General features: G+C 36.2%; 1 protein-coding gene across 9 annotated transcripts in view; it reads right to left on the reverse strand.

Annotated features, from left to right (window-relative positions):
* LOC309614726 (serine/threonine-protein kinase Sgk3) overlaps positions 1-20126 on the reverse strand; it is a 153598-nt gene that overhangs the window by 69514 nt on the left and 63958 nt on the right. The window contains exon 1 of one of the 9 annotated variants that reach the window (XR_014236376.1): positions 269-18869. The exons of the other annotated variants lie outside the window; for them this stretch is intronic. The gene's annotated coding sequence lies outside the window, so the exon portion shown is untranslated. Of the gene's footprint in view, positions 1-268; positions 18870-20126 lie in introns of those variants that run through there. 9 annotated transcript variants of the gene reach the window in all.

The raw sequence follows: 20126 nt of genomic DNA on the forward strand, positions 1-20126 counted from the left end.
TGCCAGTGCAGGGGACACGGGTTTGGGCCCTGGTCTGGGAGGATCCCGCATGCCGCGGAGCAACTGGGCCTGTGAGCCACAATTGCTGAGCCTGCGCGTCTGGAGCCTGTGCTCCGCAGCGGGAGAGGCCGCGATAGTGAGAGGCCCACGCACGGCGATGAGGAGTGGCCCCCACTTGCCGCAGCTGGAGAAAGCCCTCGCACAGAAACGAAGACCCAACACAGCCATAAATAAATTAATTAATTAAAAAAAAAAATTAAGTAGAGACAAGGAAGGTAAAAAACTTCTAAATCCAACTTCTACAGATGAAAACAATTTCTGAGGTGAATAATACATTGGGTGGGATTAACAGAAGAGTAGACACTGAAAAGGAAAGGACTGGTGAGCTTGAAGACACACAACAGAAACTTTCCAAAATGAACTATACAGAAAAAAAGAAAAGAGAATCAATGTGCCATGGGACAAGTTCAAGCAGCCAAATATACTTGTAATTAGAGTCCCTGAAGGAGAGGGTTGGGGAAGGAGATCAGAAAAGACGTGTGAAGAAATATGACTGGTATTTTTCAAAATTTGATGAAAATTATAAACCCACAAATTTGACAAGCTCAATTAACCCAAACACTAGGAACATGAAGAAAACTATACCAAGACATTTCATAATGAAATTATTAAAAACTTGTCAGTGATAAAGCAAAAATCTTAACAGCAGCCAGAGGAAAAAAGGCAGACTATGTACGGAGGAACAAAGGTAAAAATGACAGCAGATTTCTTGTAAGGAACAGTTCAAGGAAAAGATAGTGGAGCAACATCTTTGAAATACTGAACAACAAAATTGTAAGCCTAGAATTCTATACCCAGCAAAAACATCTTTCAAAACTGAAGGAAATACAAAGATTTTTTTCAGACATATTAAAAAAAAAAAAGCTGAAGAATTCATAACCAGCAGACCCACACTACAAGAAATGTTAAAGCAAGTCCATCAGACAGACGGAAAATGATTCCAGGTTTCTGGAAATATAGATGTGCACTAGGAATGAAGAACACTGGGAATACAGGTTTCCCCTGCTATCCAAAAGTAGAGTCTTCCTATGAAAGCTTTCATAGCCCAAAATGGTGTAAAACAAAGTCAAAACAATATTTAAAAAGAACAACACTGAACGACTTAAACTACCTGATATTATAAAGACATAATAAAGCTATAGTAATCAAGACAATGTGATCATTAGAACACACAAATAGATAACTACAACAGAATAGACAGTGAAATAGAGCCTTGTGACCTTAGAAAGAGAAATTGCCTGAAGTATCACAACCACTCAAAAATAAGAAGACTTAAATCCAGGTCTTCAACTTTAATTCCTGAGCTCTTTTCACTGTCACTGCCTTTCTCATCCAAGCTCACGTCTTCAATTTTCATCTCCATACAGTTGGACACAATACATTTACCTGAAGCATGACCTCTTTCCCGACTCTAGTTCCAAATTTCCAACTACCTGCTAAATATCTCCCCGCCAAAATAAATAAATTCATGGTTTTCCCTTCAAGCATATTCTATTAATATTACCTCCTAATTAGCACCTAATTAGTACCTAATTCTATTAATAGTACCTCCTTTTACCCAGTCACACAAGTTCAAAACCTTGGATTCTTCTTGGACTTCTCCCTAGATCTTCCCTCCCTTTCCCATTTAGGTTCTCAGAGCCTTTGATAATTTTTTTTTTTTTTCTTTTTTTCTTTGTTTTGGCCACACCATGTGGCTCGTGGGATCTTAGTTCCCCAACCAGGGATCAAACCCGGGACCACAGCTGTGAAAGCACTGAGTCTTAACCACCGGACCACCAAAGAATTCCCGATAATTTTGTTTTCTTAGGCTAGAATAGGCTAACTCCTCATCATTCAGGTCTTAATTAAACAGCTGTCCCTTAGACAGGCCTCTCCTATCTAAAGTAGGCCTTCCTCTGTTATCTCTATCATAGTAACTTGTTCATTTCCTTCATACAGCATTGATCACAGTTTGCTCTTTATTTCACTGTTTACTGTTCCCCTGTTCCTGCCCCATTAGAGTGCAAGGTCTATGAAAGCAAAATAACATATCCATTTGTTCACTATAGCATCCTTAGTGCCTAGAGCATATAATAATGTGGTGCAAATCATTAAGTGAATGAAGAGATTTGTTTCAAGTCTGACTCCACAATCTCTCTGGCATATGTCCCTCTTCACTCCCACAATTTAGGGACAAGCCATTCTGTTGTGCTAATTTTCTAATGGTCTCCTAGTGTCCTCTCTTGTTCTTTTCCTATTCATGTTGTAAAATGCTGTCTAAGGAGAATTCTAGTCATGTCATTTTCTCTGTTCAAAAATCTATAATAATTTTAATGTAATCTCTGTCAAAACTCCAACAGACTTGTTTTGCAGGAATGGAAAAACCGATCCTCAAATGCATATAGATTTTCAAAGGGCCCTATATAGCCAAAACAATATTGAATAAGAACAAGGTCTCACACTTCCTGATTTCAAAATTTATCACAAAGCTATAATAATCAAAACAGTGTGGTTCTAGCATAAGGATAGATCTATAGACCACTGGGATAGAATTGAGTTAATAAATAGATCTATAGCCCACTAATTTTCAACAAGGGTGCCAAGATCATTCAATGGGAAAAGGATAGTCTCTTCAAATGGTGCTTGGCCAACTGGGTATTCACACACAAAGGAATGAAACTGGACTCCTACTTCACAACATATACAAAAATTAACTGAAGATGGATCAATGACCTAAAAGAGTTAAAACTATAAAACTCTTAGATGGAAACACAGGATGAATTTTCACAACCTTGGATTTGGCAATGGATTCTTAGATATGACACCAAAAGCAGGAGCAATAAAAGAAAAAATAGATAAATTGGACTTCACCAAAATTAAAAAATTTTGTGAATCAAAGGTCATGATCAGGAAATTAAAATGACAACCTATAGAGTGAGAGAATATAACTGCAAATCATATATCTGATAAGAGTCTAATATCCAGAGTAAAGAACTTGTACAACTCAACAACAGAAAGATAAATAACACAATTAAAAAGTGGGTAAAGGACCTGAATAGACATTTCTCCCAAGAAGATATATAAATGGCCAAAAAGGACATAAAAAGATGTTCAACATCATTAGTCATTAGGGAAATGCAAATCAAAACCACAAAGACATACCACTTCTCATGCACTAGGATAGCAATAATCAAAAAAGTAGAAACTAAGTATTGGTGAGGATGTGGAGAAATTAGAACCCTCATACATTGTTGGTAGGAAAGTAAAATGGTGCAGCTGCTGTGGAAAACAATTTGGCAGTTGTTCAAAAAGTTAAACATAGAATTACCATATGACTCAGCAATTTCACACCTAGATATATACCCCAAAGAACTGAAAACAGGTACCCAAATAAATATTTATACATGTATGTGAATAGCAGCATTATTGACAACAGCCAAAAGATGGAAATAACCAAATGCCCATCAACATAGACAAATTGTGATACAAATACTCAATGGAATACTATTCAGTCATAAAAAGGAATGAAGTGCTGATGCATGCTACAATGTGGATGAACCTCAAAAACACTGTGCTAAGTGAAAGAAGTTAGACATGAGAGTTTACATCCTGAATGAATCCACTTACATGAAATATTCAGAATAGGTAGATTCAAAGAAACAGAAAGCAGATTGGTAGTTGTTAGGGGCTGAGGGGATGAGAGAATGGGCAATAACTGTTCAATGGATATGGGGTTTAATTTGGGGGTGACAATAATGTTTGGTTTTTTTAAAATTTTTATTGGAGTATAGTTGATTTACAATGTTGTGTTAGTTTCAGGTGTACAGCAAAGTGAATCAGTTATACATATGCATATATCCACTTTTTTTTTTTTAAGATTCTTTTCCCGTATGGGCCATTACAGAGTATTGAGTAGAGTTCCCTGTGCTATACAGCAGGTTCTTATTAGTTATCTATTTTATATATAGTAGTGTGTATATGTCAATCCCAATCTCCCTATTTATCCCTCCCTCCCCTTATGCCCTGGTAACCATAAGTTTGTTTCCTACATCCATGACTCTACTTCTGTTTTGTAAATAAGTTTATTTGTACCCTTTTTTTAAGATTCCACATATAAGTGATATCATATGATATTTGTCTTTCTCTGTCTGACTTCACTCAGTATGACAATCTCTAGGTCCATCCGTGTTGCTGCAAATGGCATTTTTCGTTCTTTTTTATGGCTGAGTAATATTCCATTGTATATATGTACCACATCTTCTTTATCCATTCCTCTCTTGATGGACATTTACTTTGCTTCAGTGTCCTGGCTATTGTAAATAGTGCTGCAATGAACACCGAAGTGCATGTATCTTTTCAAATTATGGTTTTCTCTGAGTGTATGCCCAGGAGTGGGATTGCTGGGTCATATGGTAGTTCTGTTTTTAGTTTTTTAAGGACTGAGGATGACAATTATGTTTGAAACTAGACAGAAGTAGCGGTTGCACAACACTGTTATCAATAAATATACTAAATATCACTGAATTGTGCACTTTAAAATGGTTAACTTTATGTTATATGAATTTCACCTTAATTTTTAAAAAAACACCTTAACAATGATGACTGAATAAGATCTTATCAGCCTAGACTCCTAGATCCTCTATATTCTGACCATCATATGACCTTATTTCCCCTTCATGTACCCAGTGCTCCAAGCAAAATGAGCCCTTTCCTTTACATGCAACACAGACTTCATTTCTCTGCATATATAAGTCCAACTGATCTTTCAAGGCATTATTCAACTATAAGCTCCTTTAAGATTTTCTCATTCTTTTTGTGGGGATACTCTCTTTCCTGTAAGTTTTTATGAGCATTTTATCTGCACCTCTTGTTTTCTAACTCAGAGTATTTATTTATATCTATATATCCTCTATTAGCCAGTAATTTCCAGCAAGATCCACATGTGATTCATCCTCTTATTCCCAGGCTCCTTAGGATACTCTTACACAAAGCAGACACCTAAAAAGTTACTGAAGGAAAAAGATGAATAGAAAATGAATTTCTGCATATGAATCCTCTTGGCTTTCATTATAGGACTAGAGATATATTTTTCTGTGAATATATTTGACTCTAGAATGTCTAAAACACTTTGAAAATCACATGGGGTAATATTACAATTTCCTGATGAAATGGTTATAAAAATATTTCTGAACACTAATATAACTAGAATTATTTGTATCCTTTACAATAATTGCTAATGTTAACAGTACAAGTCATAATAAAAATAGCTAACAGTTCTATAGCACATATGTGCCACACTCTCCAAGCACTTTATATATACTGATCCTCACAATAAGCCTATCAGCTATATAAAATTATCACCCCATTTTACAGGTGAAGAAACACCTACAAAGTCAAAAAACATGTCCAGATGTCACTTAGCTAGTAATTGGTAGGCTTGGGATTAGAACCCAGGTACTTTGGTTCCAGAGTCTATGCTCTTAACCACTATGCTCTATCACCTCTCTACAATAAGTTTTATTGTGCATAATAAAATGTCTTTGAAAGGTCAATGAGTGTCCAAGAAAACATTTCCTAATATTCCAGAGCAGATTAATGTGAAACTTTCACTGTTTTCCCAGACTTTGTGTTTGAAATTTTGAGATGACTAATAACTTTTAGAAATAAACTTGATTTCACTGAACTGAAAGTATATTGACTAAGAAACAAAGTTGAAGCAGGAACACAATGTAACACAATTAAAGATATAATAATGAATGAACTATAATAAAGGAACACAATGGAAGTATAAGTACAACAATGGGACTGTAGACCTGAAATATAAAGTAGCCTGAAAATTTCATAAAGAAAGTCTTCTGATAATATAATTTTTAAAATGTGAATTTCTGTATCTCAAATTCCAATATAATTCTTATGTAAAACAGTGCTTATGTATCTTTTTGCTTAAAGCATGTTGGTTTACATACATATTAATGTTATAGTGAAGGGACCTAACTCTATAAAAGAGAATTAGTAGCCTATGATGTAATTATAGTCAAGTCTCACATAGCAGTGGACCAAAGAAAATAAAATTTGATATACAACAGTCAGAGGTTGTTCATCTTAGAGAGGAAATGTAATCTTTGAATTTGACATCCAATTAAATCATTTTCTCAACCCTCAAAAGTCTTTTCTATTAATCTTGTATGCAGAAAATCATCTTATTAATGATGTACTGAGTAATTTTATTTGACACTGGAATTTGGAATAGGCCTTTGGGTTTAAATTTGTCTGAAATGATTTATATGATATGGTCAGTAACTTTTAATCCACGATTAATTACACATATTTCGTTTAAAATGCTGCCTAATTCAGAATCCATTAATTGACACAGAGATTACAAGGACATTTTTATGCATTCCTTTGTATGCTAAGGGGGGAAATTATTTTCCACCTTATTTTCATGATTCAATAGACTATGTCATAAATAGGTAAAGTTTTTTTGTTTTTTTCCAGTATGGATCCCAGAGTTCAGCACTAACAGCTTCATTCATATGAATTTACCTTCTAAGATTTTATTGTAAGTGCACCTTTTACCTAAATAAAACACTTGCAAGCTCTCTTCCTTTGTAATTTTTCTCTATTCATACCAAATTTACATCACAATAACATATCTTTTAATAATAGAGTAACAGAAACATTAAAAAGGTGATGCAACATCCCAAGTCATTTATAGACAATAAGGAAAAAAGGGAAGAAGAGAAAGACGACTATTCCTGATCCTAACTCCTTGGTCTGATATCATGATTTATAAATTACTAATTATTGATTTAGCTAATATCTGCATTAATTGAAGACTAACATTTTATTTGGCAAAGAGTATAATAAAAATTTAATTTAATTTAGTAAGTACTGATTACCTAAGATGCACACTGCTCTCCATTGGGCCCTATGTATAGTACATTAAGTGTATAAAATTTAAAAAACTTTTAATCCCACCATCTATTGTTGATAGAACAAGAAATGTTATTAAATATATAAGTTATAGAGTGACCAATGGAGTACTTACAAACGGTCACCTTACTACAGTGATGGGAGGAGGGCATGCTGAGTGAGCTCAAGTCTCATGTATTATATGTAATTGTAGTTCAAAGATAATGTTCAAAGTTGACAAAAATCAAGAAAGGTATATGTTCATTATTTAGAGATATGCAGGGAAATATAATAGCAAGTAAAAGCAGAGAAGATTTAAAATGGCTCCTTCTCAAAATTAACCAAAGAGACCTAACTAAGCTGATTAGAGGAATTACTTCAAGTGACTTCAAAACAAAGCACATTTCTAGTAGGATAAGCCCTGAGGATAAAAGAAACAAACAAACAAAAATCTTAAACTCTATTCAAGTAATCATATTGGTGGGATAAATAAAATGAGTAATTATCTTCGTGTCTTTAAGAACCAAGAATTTTGTTGTGGGAGAAAAGAGGTATAGATGGTTTTTTTAAAAAAACCAAAAAACCTATGGTACTGAATTTCAGTTGGAAGTAACATTATATTTTGTATTTTACCTGTAATATATACATATGTTTGTATCAATATTACCCAGCTCTGGCACAGAAAAGGCCAAAGACTATATACGTGTTTGCTTTCTTCATTGTATTTTATTGTGTATATACAATCTAATTAATTTAGCTAGTTTCCCATTGATCAATGTATAGCATTTTCAATTCCTCTGCTATTCCAATGTTGTTGTCAACATCCTTACATATCCATTACCATTGGCAAAAAAAAAAAAAAAATTTTTAGATACATGCATATATTTCATGTCTAAGGAAACAGTCCTATTAATGATGTAAGAAATACCCATACATTAAAAATTTAACCAGTCCATGATGATTTAGTTTTAAACTGAATGGTATACGCCAGGAGTGTCCAAAGTATAGTCTATGGGCCCCTGGAAGGTGCTAAGATCCTTTCAAGGGGTCTGTGAGGTCAAGCTATCTTCATAATAACACTAAGATGTTATTTGCCTTTTTCACTGTGTTGGCATTTGCACTGATGGTGCAAAAGCAGTATAGTAGCTAGAACTGCTGATGCCCCTGCATGAATCAAGGCAGTCACACTGCTGTACTAGCATGCACTGCGTTCTCTACTGTCATTCACTTGCAGTTTAAAAAGAGAAAAAAGCCAAGTTCATTTAAGGATGTCCTTGACAGCGCAGTAAAAATTATTAATTTTATTAAATCTCAACCTTTGAGTACATTTCCCTGTGACAAAATGGGAAGTATGCATAAAAGCACTCTGCTGTACACCAAAGTCTAATGATGGTCTGGAGGGAAAGCCAGTCCCTGCATGATTGTTGGAGTTCAAAAAGCTGAACTAGCTGCTTTTACATAGAACACCGTTTTTACTCAAAAGGACAACTGACAAACGATAATATTTGCCAAACTTGGGTACTTGGCAGACATTTTCTTGGAAATGAACAAAGTAAGCCTATCACATCAAGGAAAACAACTCAATGTATTCGTTGGCAATGATAAAAATTCAAGCTCTCAAATAAAACTTAGAGTTTTGGAAAATTTGTTTCTGCCACTATGAGCTTGACTGCTTCTCTCCTCTGAAAGGCTTTTCTGATGCACTCGGTTGGTGACACTAACAAATATGATTTTAAAACTATTGTTAAAATGAAATGTGTCAACATTTGGAAGATCTGCATAAATCAATCAGTAAACCATATTTTCCAAATGACTAATGCATGAAGTTACAAAACCACGCATGCATCAAAGATCTATTCAAAATGTAAGAGAACTGTAGTGGGTGGAATGGTGGCCCCCAAAAGGATCACGAGATGAGATCATCCGGATCATCCACGTGAGCCCTAAATCCCATGGCAACTGTCCTTAAAAGAGACAGAAGAGAAGACACTGAGACACACGGAGGAGAAGGTCCTGTGAAGACGGAGGCAGACGAACACCAGAGGTAAGGAACGACTGTCCCCTAGAGTCCTTGGAGGGAGAATAGCCCTGTTGATACCTTGATTTCAGACTCCTAGCTTGCAAACTGTGAGATATTAAATTTCTGTTGTTTTAAGCCACCCAGTTTGTGTTAATTTGTTACAGCAGCCCTAGGAAATGAATACAATGACCATTGGATTTTAATGTAACTGAGTACAGGTTTATTGACATGAATTCAGAGCCCACACTACAGCTAATCTTGAAGAAACTACCACTTGCCAACTCTTGGTATAGTATCAAAGAAGAATCTCCACATTTTTCTGAAAAGTCTACTAAAATATCCCTGCTTTTTCTCACTACATATTTTTGTGAGGCCTGATTTTTACACATAACTTCAATCAAAACAACATATTGTAACAGTTTGAATGAGGAAGCAGGTATAAGGGTCCAGCTGTCTCCTATCAAGTCAGATACTAAAAAGATTTGAAATGTGTAAAATGATGCTAATCTAATTTTTTTAGTTTTGGGAAAAACTTATTTTTCATTAAAAATATGTGTTTAATATGTAATGGGAATATCTTTAAAATTTTTTTTAAATTTCTCAGTTTTAACTTCTTATATAGTAGATATTGATAACCCACATAAATACTAACTCCTTGGGCTCCTCAATAACTTTTAAGAGTGTAAGTGGTTCTGAGACCTTCCTGTGAAAACCACTGGTTTATACAATCAGCAAAAGAGGACAAACTAGGGGCCTGAGTAGTCAGAGAGGTATCAAGTATGTAAGATTTTGGCTATTTTGAACTACATATTGGATTTTCAGGGGCAGGAGGAAGGCTGAGAAAGGTCCTTTTGTCGAAAGAACCCTGTGAGTACATAATGCACCTAGAAACAGGTCTATGCATGATAAGGCCAGGGGAGAGTGGGCCATCAATAAGTATGTAATTTTACATATCCAGATTAGTATTATCTTTTTTTAAAAAATTAATTTATTTTATTTTTGGGTCTTCATTGCTGTGCACAGGCTTTCTCTAGTTGCAGCGAGCAGGGGCTACTCTTCGTTGTGGTGGCTTCTCTTGTTATGGAGCACAGGCTCTAGGCACTCGGGCTTCAGTAGTTGTGGCACGTGGGCTCAGTAGTTGTGGCTCACGGGCTCTAGAGCGCAGGCTCAGTAGCTGTGGCGCGCAGGCTCAGTAGTTGTGGCTCACGGGCCCAGCTGCTCCGTGGCATGTGGGATCTTCCCGGACCAGGGCTCGAACCCGTGTCCCCTGCATTGGCAGGCGTATTCTTAACCACTGAGCCACCAGGGAAGCCCGAGTATTATCATTTTAAAACAGTAGATGCATGACTCTGTATAAGAACTCTTCATTTACCTTTGGAAATATGTAACTTGAAAAGATGTTTGGTTTTGTAAATGTGGGTGACATGCTAGTCTCCTTATTCCTTATGCTCCAAGTAGATGGAGTGAGTCCTTTTAAATACTGAACTAGCCAACCACAATCCTCCCCGAGTCTCCCTACGTTCACTCCACCTGAACCCTCACACAGCTACTTTTTGCTTGGTGTATTAGTCAGCTAGGGCTGCCATAACAAAGTACCACAGATGGGGTGGCTTAAACAACAGAGATTTATTTTCTCACAATTCTGGAGGCTAGAAGTCCAAGATCAAGGTGTCTGCAGGTTTGGTGGCTTCTGAGGCCTCTCTCCATGGCTTGCAGACAGATATCTTCTCCCCGTGTCTTCACATAGTCCTCGCTCTGTGTGTGTCTGTGTCCTAATTTCTTCTTCTTATAAGGACACCAGCCATATTGGGTTAGGGCCCACCCTAATGATCTCATTTAGCCTTAATTACCTCTTTAAAAATAGCCTATCTTCAAATACACTCACGTTCTGAGGTCCTGGGGGTTAGGACTTCAACATATGAATTGGGCGGGATACATGTCAGTCCACAAAACTTGGCTAACTCCTACTCACCCTTTGGGAATCAGCCTGAATCATACTTCCTCAGAGAAGCTGTCCTTGACTCTGGACTTATGTTAGGGCCCTTGTTACACTTAAATAGCATCCAATACTTACCCTACATATCATTTATCACACAAATGTAATTAAACACACGGTATAATTGTTTTATTACTGTCTCTCCTGCCAAACTCTAAGCACTGCAGGGCAGGGACTGTGTGTGCCTGACATCCCAGGGTTGCTCAGGGAGTGAGTCAGGGAATGCTGTGTGTCACAGCATGAAGCATTTCATCAGTGAAAGCTCCAGGTCTACAAGGCTGCCTGGGAAGCATTCTGAGTACTGAGGCAGCTGCCATCCATAATGTACCAGCAAATCAGTCATCTTGGTTGTAAAGTCTCACTGGCTTTTAATCCCACTGGAGCGCTAGGGTAAGGGGCTACAGACTTAACTCTAGCTCTGGCTCAGTCATTAACTAGCAATATAAAATATGAGGCAATGTTCCTTCACTTTGCTTTATCTCTCATTCCTCATCTGTAAATGCAGAAATTATCTAAAGTCAAAACCTGTCACAATTTACACAGAAAACCCATGATCACTGAATATTCCAAAGATACAAACCACCTCTGCCCCATGCTACAGGGGGCCCTGTCTGCTTTTGATGGGAAGGTCAACCCCAACTTTTAACAGCCAATTCTACTGAAGCTCTGGGAGACCCATCTCCAGGCTTCTGAAGTTTTCTCTCACGCTAATCAAACAAAGCTTTAAAGAGTCACTACCACTTTCCAAAGCTTCAGGGCCTCCAAGGAGTCGGAGGAGTTCAGGGGGTTGTAAGGGCATTTGAAAGTCTAGGGCCACAATTAATAACATTCTTGCAACTTGGTTAGGAATTTAGAAGTGATATCTACGACTTCTAGGGGAAAACGCATTTGAATTCAAAAAACCAGAATACAAATGAATGGCCAGAATACTTCTGGAGTATGGACAAGGGGTAGGATCACATTCTTTCCTTTTATTTTATTTTGAAGTCAGGAAAGTATGTAATGTGCGGAAAAGAAAAGTCTCAGCAATTTATAGTCTTTAGCTGTCCTCTCCTACACATTGCCTAACCATGTATCTTGACTACCCATGTGACTCACGTGGGGATAAGAACACCACAGAGGAGGTTGTGTCACGTGAAGTCACATGTGGAAATGTATTAAGTGCAGAGGTGAAGAGCGAAGGGCTCCACAGAACCTACAGAATTCTGGCTTCTGCCTCTTAGGAACTACGTAACCTTGGGCGGGTATTAATTTCTTTGTGCCTCAGTTTCCTCATCTGTAAAATGGAGATAATAACAGTAGCTATCTCTTGTGCTTGTTGTGATAAGTTTGTAAGATACTTAGTGCTTGGAACAAAGGAAGCATTGAGTAAGCATTAGCTATTTCCTTTAATGCTTTGTAATTCTCAGAGCTTTTCCACATTCGACCATCTCAGAAACCTGTGATTTCCCACTCTCCTCAACCCTCTCACCCCTCTTTCTTCTCTCCCTCCCTCAGCACTGTCCCAGTCTCACTGAAAACAGAGAGAACACCAGACTTTACCTCTTTCAACACCTCTATGTCCCTGAACCGCTGTAGTAGGAGCACCTGGGGTTTCTTCCCCAGGCCCTGCAGCAGCGTCCCCTTATCTTTCTAGAAAAAGCTACTTGTGTTTCTCTAAAAACCAAATGCTGCACACCTTCTCTGCCTAAAATGTTCCCCCCTCTCCTCCCCACCCCCTGGGGAGTTGGAGTTGGGGTAATTCCTACTCCTTCTCTGGATTCATTACACCGTCTCCGTGACAACTTTCTGACCATCTTCTGCAAATTGGGGAGTGTCCCCTTTTGTGTTCCCATAGCCCTTTACATTTACATCCTAAAAGATCACATTATATTACAATTCTCTCTTTGCATGTCTATTTTTTTACAACCTCAGAAACTAGCACAGAGCTGAGCCATGCAGAGTAACCAATTGCTCCTGTTTGCCTGGGACTGTCCTGGTTTTAACATTGAAAGTCCTGCATCCCAGGAAACCCTGCAGTCCCAGGTGGTCACCCTACTTCACACTCACCAAGTTTTACTGAATTAACACAGCCCACACTTGCTGTCTTCTCTTCCTCTTCCGCTGTTCACTCTCCCACCCAGTGTCATCAGCTTCCACCCTCCACCTCCCCAAACTGCTTTGATACGTAGCACAGTACTCTCCTCATGGCCAAATCTACTAACACTTTATAGTCCCTCGTGGACTGACCTCTCAATAAATAAGATTTAATAACCAGAGATTATTCATATGGTATACCTGTTTTTTCTTATAGGAAAGCAAGCCGGTATTAAAATATCCACATTTACAATGGAATACTACTCAGCCATAAAAAATAATGAAATAATGCCACTTGCAGCAACATGGATGGACTTAGAGATTATCATACTAAGTGAAGTAAATCAGAAAAAGAAAGACAAATACCATATAATATAACTTATATGTGGAATCTAAAATATGACACAAATGAACTTATCTACGAAACAGAAACAGACTCACAGATATAGAAAACAAACTTATGGTTACCAAAAGGGAAGGGGGGCAGGGATAAATTAGGAGTTTGGGATTATCAGATACAAACTAATATATATAAAATAAACAACAAGGACCTATTGAATAGAATAGGGAACTCTATTCAGTATCTTGTAATAAACTATAATGAAAAAGAATATATATGTAGGTATAACTGAATCACTTTGCTGTACACAAGAAACTAACACAACATTGTAAATCAACTATACTTCAGTTAAAAAATAGTAATAATAAAGTAAAAAATAAAATATCCACATTTATTGTTTGAGTATACGCGGAGTCAAGGCACCATCTTATATGTTGTTTACATAGTTCTAAATGTCATGCCATACTTATGATTATATAAAAATAATCACACACAAAAAAGATCAATGATTGTTAAATGTTTTCTAAATAAGAAGTTTCCAGAAGTCATGACTCATGGAATTAAAAAAATTTTTTTGAAGTAATAAGAAAAGCAGTTCTCGTTTTTCATGAAATCCAAACAAGAAAACAGGATGGTATTTTAGGAAGTTCATAATTAATGATTTTTCTTTTTCTTTTAAGCTCTGAAAATATAAGTATAAAAATGACCTATAAAAATGAATAAGTAAAGAAGTACTTAAATTTATTGAGTATTTATTTTTAATCAAACAGTAAGATTTTTTAAATATCTTAATAGTGGAAGCTTTCCCTCACCCATTCTTAAGACTAAATGTGAACCAACCCTTATCAAAGAAAGATGCCTGGGATTTGCCTATGTGCATATTCCTCTCTCCCACTGAACTCTACCTACTTCTGTGAGGGCAAGATTGGATCTTGTTTCTTACTGCATCTCTAGCACTTAAATAAACAGGTGGCTGGCCCAAGCAAGGGCAAAAGTAAATGTCTTAAGTAGGGAGGTAGGGAGGAAGGGAAGAAATCTAAAAGAAGGTGAATTTTAGACAGTTGTAAAACAAGGACTTTTCTTTTCAGAAGAGAGGGCATTACATCAGAAATGCACAAAATTTCATTTGTAAAACATTCCCAGATATATACAAAGGAAAGCACTGGCAATAAACACTAATTGTAAAGTTGACCATTATGATAGCTATTACTGATTCATCTTTTCTTGAATTTGTATAATTTCCAATATCACAGTGAAAAATTATTTCAGCATCTTATAGTTCACCTTACTTCCAAACAGTAGAAGATGTATTGGGAATCAAAACAGGCTGAATGAATAGAAAATTCCTTTTTTTGTCCAAAATCAAGAAGTCTGAAGGCAATTTTTTCACTTTCCATATTCAGACATTTACACATACACACACACACCAAAAACTACTTCCAGGCAGTGGCTGATATTCAGTTATTCAGTTGACATACACCAGTACAGTCATCCTGTTTTGTACATATTCAATAAAAGTTAGCCATTATTATTAATATTATACTCTGACTTCTGAAATTGACTATCTATATTTTTATCTTATATTTATATATCTATATCTCCATTTCTATGTATAAGCATATCTAAATAATCTGGAATGCCTCACTTCCTGACCTTTCTGAATAAATCAATTATCTATAAATAATTTCAAAAGCAAACAATTTTCCTAGAAAAATGCTAAAATTGATACAAAATTATCAAACCACTGATTTGAAATAAATTATCTCAATCTCAAATCCTCCTTAAATTCAAAGAAAAGCAAATGGATTTTTCCTGAAATTCAGAGATTAAGCAATTTGCCTTGCAATTCCACTTTTACTCATGTGCAATAAGGAACATGTATAAGAAGTCAGTGTTTGTACTAGCCAAAAAACTAGCAATGACCCAAAAGTCCATCAAGAGAAGAATAGATAACTAAATTGTGGAACAGTCATATAATGAGATATTATACAGAAGTGAAAATTAATGAACTACATCTGCATACATCAACATGGGTGAATGTCATCAATTTAACTTTTACTATGTTAAAAGTAAGTATCAGGAGAAATTATTCCATTTGTATAAGTTTCAAAAATGAAAAAAATTCAACGATTAGGGAAAAATACAAATGTTGCAAAAACTAGTTTTATAAAAAGTCAAGGGAATAATAAATACAAAGTTTTGTCATGGTTACTTGTGGGGTGGAGGGAGGTGAACTGAATTGGGGAAGGGCGCATGGAGAATCTAATGTATTGCTAATATTCTGTTTCTTAAACTGGGTGATAGATACATGAGTATTTGTTTGGTTGTTATTTTCTATACTATGTACATATGCTATGAATTGTCTCTTATATGTGTTTAAAAATATGTTAAAAAAAGGAATGAACAGTTTATAAAAAATATTTTAAACAATGCAAAGCTAAGTCTACTATATCCCTAGAATATTAAATCTTTTATTTTTTTTAATAAAAAAAGCATACATGGAGATTTTTAGTTTAATAAAAAATGGATCTATAAAGCTATATAGTATTTACCTTCAAAATTTAGAGTAAGTCTTCCAAATGCAAGGAACAGCCCAGTAATAAAAATAATTTTTCTAACAGATGAAACAAATCAAATTTTGCTAATTTAGTTATATGGTGACCAAAGGTAACTAATTTCAGAAAGTATATTAAAAAATAATATTCTGAATAATACAAAATGGATCTATTCCTTACTCCATATTTTCTTCACCATTCTCTCATATGAGCGTTCATGCAACTATAATAACTAGGGAGAGTATCACTGGAAATAATTAATAGCAAAGTCAGAAGTCCCTAATGGCCAACTCTGACATGATGGGTTTCAAATTGATGAGTCTACCATCTTTGTAAAAGTAACCCAGACAAACTGATGACAATAGTATGGAGGCAGTTTTCACAATTAAAATTAATGAGCGTGCTCCTTCTACTTGTCAGAGTAGAGAGTTTATTGACCTTAAAATCAGTGGTGTTAGAGGAAAATGCAAGTCAGGGCAGGGCTGGACTGACCCTACAGGTCCCTAGCGTGAGTGGGCATTAAGTCAGGTCCAGGAGGATCGTGATTCTCGTGATGCCAGTAACAGTCTGGACAAAACATGCCCCACAGGCAGGATGAGCCCAGCATATTTATAGTACAGTAACAATAAAAAGGAAGAATCTATCAAGGCTTGACATATTTATAAATTTTCCTTGGTAATACCCAAAGCCTGAGTAGCTTGGCAACTAAATTATTCCCAAAATTTGTAGTTCCCTCCAGCAGCTCACCATTGTTTTTATAGGTTGCTAATTCAGCACAGACAGGATCAACTCTTTAGAAAGCTCTGAGCATAAATAAATACTACTTTAGTGGCAGTGTTTTTCTGAATTTACCAAAGCTATCTCCAAATTAAATCTCCTAAGAATTAGTAAAAGAAAGGATCTGTATTATATAACTTCCAACTGGTAGTTTTGACTCAGCAGAACATCCTGAGTAAGTAGGATGAAAGTAGGAGGAAAAGGCACTGTGCTAGATGCTTTACATACCTCAACAGAACGAGCTACCATTGATGGAGGCAAGCCCCGTGCTAAGGACTTCACACATGCATTCTCTCATGGAGTCCCTATAAGGAAACCTTATGAACTCCATTTTACAGATGGGGAAAATGAAACATTAAGTAATTTGTTCAAATTCACGTAGCAATTGGTAGTGCTGGCACTCAAGTCCAACAATTATGCTTGTGTTCTACCTGCCATGTTATGCTGTAAAACACACTGCATTAATTTTTGATAAAGACTGAGCAAATCAAACAGATATTTAAAAAACTGAATTGCTAAGTGGCTAAAAGTTCAAAAGATAAGAGGCTTTTTAGCTTTATCCTAAAACAGCACACATGTCAAAGAATTTTAAAATAACACATAATACCATTCTTCCATAACATGGCACCATACTGGATCTCAGTCTTCCCCAGCTCTCTTTCCAGTCTAGACCTGGACTTTCTAAAACCGGCATTCTGTACCCTTTACTCAAAAAAACTGTATGGCTGTTTAAACTACTTGAAGATAGTCTTTTATTTGTAAGCAATTAGTCTGTAAGAAATTTTACTGAAGTCACTGAGATGGAAAAACCATGGTCATATGCTCAAAAAGAAAAGGAACATTAAAATGAGGTTAGGGAATAAAACAGTCTATTTTAAAAGTAAACTTCACACATTAATATCATGAAAACTAACAACTTTCACAAAGATTCCGCATGCTTCGTATTATGAATCATCTCCTAATGTCATACTCTGGATATCTGAATTGGCCGTGAGAGACCAACAAAGACTGGCATGTTAAAATCTAAATTTTCTTATTTTTTTGAAATAGGAAACTATAAAGGTAATCTAAAAATCTATATAGGATTCTTTCTATGCTCTCTGGAAAACAGCATGCCAATGAATACTTACACAAAGATTTCATCTTCATAAACACATTAACATTGATTAATTAGGTCTCAACATCCCCATGTTGGAGAAACATCAGCATATCCCCTCCATTTTTAATGATGTATACAGAGGAACTTGTGAACTGAAAAGTTCAGGAAATAATTTCTTGTTTTAAAATATTGGCATAAAGATGTTTCACCTCTTCCTCTCAGAAGTCACCTCAAAACAGGGAAAACACAAAACACAACAAAAACGCCATCCTACATGAAGCAGAAAGCCTGTGGATGAGTGGGAAATGGGTGCAGTGGCAGAAGGTGAAACCTGAGAGCCTGAGAGGGGACACTAGGTAGGAGCCAGCTGACCTAACCTTTAGGTCCCGAGAAGAGGCTCAGGCTTTGGGGCAACAGGCAGGAGATGAGAGGCTTCTTATCTGGGAAAACTGTATGGTCCTGAGAAAAGAGGGGCTGCTGATGAAATGTGTGATGGTCGCTACCTTTAACAAGTTCTACCAAGATACACAGAACTTTTATTCTGTTTTTAATATATTCTTTTAGTGTCTTACTCTTAAATAATTATCAGGCACTTAAGGAAACCTCTAACATAAAGGAACGTTAAAAAAAATTAAAAACTAGACTACATTAAAAACAGAAAGCTAGGAGTAGACAAAAGGTTTTCATCTACCAAAAAAAACAAACAAAAAACACTTCATAGAGACAGAAGATATTATATGAATGAAAGATTTTTTTTAATAAAATAATCTTAAAAAGCACAATTAGAGAATAATAAAGAGCTCTTGGAAAGTGATAATGACAGCAAAAACAAAAAATTCAATGGAAAGGTTGGAAGAAAGTTAAGGGATTCTTATGGAAAGTAAAACAAAAATACCAAGAGACGGACAACAGGAAAACAGGTAATAAATTTAGAGACCAATCCAAAAGATCATAACCAATCAAAGATCTACAAAGAGAAAACAGTGATAATGAAATTAGCGAAGAATTTTTCTTCTGAGACATGAACAACACAAATTCCAGATTTAAAAGGTACATTGAAAAAAAATAAAATAAAAAATACATAAATAAAAGGTACATTGAGGGGGACTTCCCTGGCAGTCCAGTGGTTAAGACTCTGCGCTTCCATTGCAGGGGGTGCAGGGTCGATCCCTGGTAGGGGAACTAGGATCCCACAGGCCACAGGGCATGGCCAAAAAAAAAAGGTACATTGAGTACCTAGCACAATGGCTGAAGAGAGGTACCTCCTAAGGCAGATCATTGTAAAATTTCATTACAGAAGGTACCAAAAGATCTTAAGAGCTTCCAGAAAGGAAGAAGAAGATCACATACAAAAGTTCAGGAATACGAATGGCATGGCTTCTTAACACCAACCGTGGAAACTAGAAGACAGTGGAGCAATGCGTTTAAAAGTCTGAGGGAAAACAATTTTCAACCAGAGTTCTATAGCCCGCCAAACTATCACTCAATTGTGAAGGGAGAATACAGGCATTTTCAGATGATTTCATGTACTCTTTTTCAGCAAGCTATTGGACTATGTGCTCTACCAAAATAACAGAATAAACCAAAAAAGAGGCAGCAAGGGATCCAGCCCAGGTAAGAGAGGCAAAGAGAATTCCCAGAATGACAGCTGTGCGGTAGCAGTCCAGATGGGAACTGGAGTACAGAGGACTCCTAGAGGAAATGTCCAGAGGGGAAAATGGAGATTCCAATCTGCTAGACTGAACTGTATGGGAAATTCTATGTCAAGGCTGCTTCCTAGGATTTAGGAAGAATTAGAGAAAATTTCAAAGAAAATCAACACTTATGATGAACAAAACACCCTAGATACTATATATAATGTGGAGAGGGTGGAGAATATTTAGAGCCTGAGTGAGAAATCCCTGTCCTAAAGTAATATATAATCTAATTGGAGAACTAATTCATAGATACGATGTGAACCAGTGTTTTTCAAACTTTTTTGACCAAGAAATAGTTCTTAGTATGATGAGCCAGCACACTCATATATATCTATTACTGCAACAAAAGTACCACAGAACAAAAGCATTACCTCTTCTTATATACAACGTATTTTGACATTTTCTATTTCTGGTCTATTTTATCCCAGGTTTTAAATGATGGTCACACCCCACTAAATTGGCTTCACAAGTCTCTAATTGGTTGCAACCCACATTTTTAAAGCACTGCAAGAGACTATGGTATGTTTTATTAAAAAGAAATAAGAAACACTCTAGAAGGAGTAGAGACTGGAGGAGGCAAGAAAGATAATAAGAAATCAGAGACTTTACAGA

Source organism: Balaenoptera borealis (genome assembly GCF_965194805.1).
Source record: "Balaenoptera borealis genome assembly, chromosome: 17".
NCBI lineage: Eukaryota > Metazoa > Chordata > Mammalia > Artiodactyla > Balaenopteridae > Balaenoptera > Balaenoptera borealis.